Source organism: Myotis myotis, unplaced genomic scaffold (genome assembly GCF_014108235.1).
Source record: "Myotis myotis isolate mMyoMyo1 unplaced genomic scaffold, mMyoMyo1.p scaffold_m19_p_1, whole genome shotgun sequence".
Lineage (NCBI taxonomy): Eukaryota > Metazoa > Chordata > Mammalia > Chiroptera > Vespertilionidae > Myotis > Myotis myotis.
The window spans coordinates 187344756-187349242 of NW_023416313.1; the positions used below are offsets into that span (position 1 = coordinate 187344756).

Below are 4487 nucleotides of genomic sequence, written 5' to 3' on the forward strand. Positions count from 1 at the left end.
GTGAAACAAGAGATAAGATGAGAACACAACCAACTGAAATGAAAAAGAAGGGGTTAGGAGGCATGGGAAATATTTTTAGCTACATGAAAAAGAGAAAACTAAGTAAGCAAAAATAAGTTTAGTATTAGCTTTAAAATGAACATAAAAAGAGTAAAAATCAAAATTAACCCTGTAAGAATAAAATCTGTGATATAGAAAACAGGACAAAAAGCTCTCTATGAATGGAAAGAAAAGGACAAGAAGATTAAATCAAGAGTGAAGATGATAGGGAAAAATATTAACAAAGGATACCTAATCAAGCCATAAACAAGGCAAATGTTTTAGATTGAATAATCTATCTATCTATATAAAAACCCAGTGTCTTTGATGACCAGGATGACCAAATGACCGGTCACCATGAGGGGGGGGGTGGCGGTGGGGCGGGAATAGGGACTGTTGACCGGTGGAGGGCTACAAGTGACAGTGAGCATCCAGTGGTGAGCTGTGGGGAGCATTGCAGGGCGGGGAGCTTCATGGAGCAGTCGCAGGGTGGTGGCGAGCATCGTGGAATGTCATGGGACATCGTGGGGCATCATGTCAGGGCATCAGACATGGCCCTGATCGCAGGCTAGGCCTAGGGACCCTATTCGCTCACAATTTCGTTTACTAGGCCTCTAGTATATATATAAAAGCCTAAGCGACCGTTACAACCAGTTGACCGAACACTGGTTGACCAGTTGCAATGTCAATGCACTGACCACCAAGGGGCAGTCGCTTAACGCAGGAGCTGCCCCCTGGTGGTCAGTGCACTCCAACAGCCAACCTCTTGCAGCCAAACAACCTCCCACAGTCCTTCCCCCCAGCCAGCCCCGATCGGCCCTGATTACCCTGATTGCTGGGGACCCCACCCACGCACGAATTTGTGTACCAGGCCTCTAGTGAAAAATATAAAAAAAGAACATTTTAATGAAATGAGAAAGTTATAATAATAAAAACTAAAATATCTCATCATGATATTTTTAAAAAGAATATAAACTGATGAACTTCTGAGTGTCGGAAGTGTGCTATATTAATGGCAGGACTTTCACTGACACCAGTAGAGCTTGCCTCTATGACTGGAGTTGGTAGTGCTCTCTGCCACATTCAAAAAAAAAGAAAAGGAAACTAAGATGGCGGCATAGATAAACACCGGGAAATTTCTGCTTCCCACAACAATCGATAAATGCATCAAAAACACAAGGTGGACACCATCCAGAACTACAGGAGGGCTGGCTGAGTGTAAATTCTACAACTAGAAGGGGAGAAAAGCACACTGCGAGCGGGAGGAGCTGCGGAGGTGGCGTGCAGAGGTACGGGGGCTCGTGCGCGCGGAAAGGGTCTGGCACCTGAGGACGCGGCTGTCTTTTTGAATCCGGAGGGAGACACAAGCTCCCGACGGCTCTGAAATCCGGTTCCGGGAAGTCTCTGGGGACCCAGGGCTCATACGGGGAAATACTGGACTGTCTGGCAGCGGGCGAGCTTGAGAGCAGCTTTCCCTCAGAGGTGCTTGCAGCCGTTGCCGGGACACTGGGACTCGCGACTCCTTAGGGCAGGGCTGAGGCTCCGCCATAGCTGCTTTCTCAGCCCTTTGATTCCTTGAGACCCCGCCCCACCCAGGCTGCGGCAGAGGCTTTTGCATATGAATGCCCCGGCCATTTGCAACCTGTAACTACCTAACCGCAGCCGGGCCAGATAGACTCAGAGCTTCCAAGAGAAGGCCCAGGCCCCACAGCGGCTTGCATTGCTACACAGCTGAGCATCATCAGGGCAGCTGATTCTCGCTGCCAATTGCCCTGGAGGTCAATTCCTCCCAGTGATCCTACAACAACCAAGGCATAGCTACAACAAGACTGTGCACAAAGCCCACGAGGGGGTGCACCAAGAGTGTCCACCTCAGGTAACTGGGGAGGCTGAGCTACTGGGCCCTACAGGACACCTAGCACACAAAGCCACTCTATCAACACAGGGAAGCAACCAAAATGCGGAGACAAAGAAACAGGTCACAAATGGCAGAAATGGAGGAAAGCAAACGATTGGATATAGAGTTTAAGGCCACGGTTATAAGGTTTTTCAAGAATTTTATGGAAACCGCCGATAAATTTAATGAATCCCTCAATAAGTATAGGGAGACCATGGAGGACATGAAAAAGGACCAACTAGAAATTAAGCATACACTGACTGAAATAAAGAATAATTTACAGAGATCCAGCAGCAGAAAAGAGGATCCCAAGAATCAAGTCAAAGATTTGAAATACAAAGAAACAAAAAATACCCAACCGAAAAAGAAAAAAGAAAAGAGATTCCAAAAATATGAAGATAGTGTAAGGAACCTCTGGGACAACTTCAAGCGTACCAACATCAGAATTATAGGGGTACCAGAAGGAGAGAGAGGGCAAGATATTGAAAACCTTTTTGAAGAAATAATGACAGAAAACTTCCCCTACCTGGTGAAAGAAATGGACTTACAAGTCCAGGAAGCGCAGAGAACCCCAAACAAAAGGAATCCAAGGAGGACCACACCAAGACACATCATAATTAAAATGCCAAGAGCAAAAGATAAAGAGAGAATCTTAAAAGCAGCAAGAGAAAGACAGTCAGTTACCTACAAGGGAGTACCCATACGACTGTCAGCTGATTTCTCAACAGAAACCATGCAGGCCAGAAGAGACTGGCAAGAAATATTCAAAGTGATGAATAGCAAGAACCTGCAACCAAGATTACTTTATCCAGCAAAGCTATCATTCAGAATAGAAGGTCAGATAAAGAGCTTCACGGATAAGAAAAAGCTAAAGGAGTTCATCACCACCAAACCAGCATTATATGAAATGCTGAAAGGTATTCTTTAAGAAGAGGAAGAAGAAAAAGGAACTCTTACCATTTGCCACAGCATGGATGGAACTTGAGAGCGGATAAATACCACAGGATCTCACTCATTTGTGGAATATAATGAACAACATAAGCTGATGAACAAGGACTGATCCAGAGACGGAGAGGCATTGATTGGACTGTCGGGACTTGGAGGGAAGGTAGGGGAGGGTGGGGGTAAGGGGGGAAGATCAACCAAAGGACTTATATGCAAGCATATAGGCCTAACCAATGGACATGGACAACGGGGGGGGTGAGGGCATGAGCGGGGGTGGGGGGCGTGGGGGGTAGAGGGTAACGTGGGGACAAGGGCACATATGTAATATCTTAATCAATAAAAATATATTAAAAAAAAAAAAAAAAAAAAAAAAGAAAAGAATATAAACCTAGACTTTGATGAAAATTATAAATTTTAAGAAAAAAATAAACAATCCTAACATCATTAAAAGAGACAAAAACTTACCTCTAAAAAGCTGGACTTTTTTCTTAACATTAAATGCTAGGAGACTGGAGTGACAACATTTGAAAAAGGGTTCTGAACCAATATTTTACATTTAGCAGCATAAAGAGATTATTAGAAATATACAAATTTAGAATTATTTTATTTACATGGTATATTTTTCTTTAGATTTATACTAAAACATGAATCAAAATAAAGAACGATAATATATAAAAATATATATTAAATGACTTCTGGTGACATAAAAAACATCCTATCTAATAAAAGACAAAAAGGGTAATTGACCATACCTTCGCTACACTTCCCATTGGCTAATCAGGGCGATATGCAAATTAACCGCCAACAAAGATGGCGGCCAGCAGCCACGCAGCTGAAGCGAGCAGGAGGCTTGCTTGCTCCAGTGATGGAGGAAGCCAAGGTTCCCCGCCTGCTGCGGCCCGGCTCTGAGCTCAGAAAGCAACAAAGTTTCAATTATAGAAGCTAAACAAACCCCAGATACCTACTTTCAGCAGGCCATGGCCTCAGAGATGGAGCCGGCGCTCAGCTCCAGTGACGGCAACAAAGTTTCAATTATAGAAGGTAAATAAATCTAGGAATAAAAAAAGAAAAAAAGAAAAAAAGGAGAGGCTGGGAGCTTCAGTCGCCAGCCAGCCTGAAAACGGCCCTCAGCCCCTCACCCAGACTGGCCAGGCACCCCAGTGGGGACCCCTACCCTGAAGGGGGTGTGACCAGCTGCAAACAGCCATCAGCCCTTCACCCAGACTGGCCAGTCACCCAAGCAGGACCTCCAGCCTTATCGGGAACACCCTTCAGGGCAAACCAGCCAGCCCCCACCCGTGCACCAGGCCTCTATCCTATATAGTAAAAGGGTAATATGCAAACTGACCCTAACAGCAGAAAGACTGGGAATGACTGGTCACTATGACACACACTGACCACCAGGGGGCAGATGCTCAATGCAGGAGCTGCACTCTGGTGGTCAGTGCGCTCCCACGTGGGGGAGCTCTGCTCAGCCACAAGCCAGGCTGATGGCTGCCAGTACAGTGGTGGTGGTGGGAGCCTCTCCCGCCTCCTCAGCAGCGCTAAGGATGTCCGACTGCAGCTTAGGTCTGCTCCCTGCTGGCAAGTGGATATCCCCCAACGG

General features: G+C 45.9%; 1 non-coding gene across 1 annotated transcript; it reads left to right on the top strand.

Annotated features, from left to right (window-relative positions):
* Positions 1-988: 988 nt before the first annotated feature.
* LOC118661613 lies at positions 989-1124 on the top strand. The gene has a single exon (XR_004969390.1). It is a non-coding gene; the product is annotated as a small nucleolar RNA SNORA62/SNORA6 family (small nucleolar RNA).
* The last annotated feature ends 3363 nt before the right edge of the window (positions 1125-4487 follow it).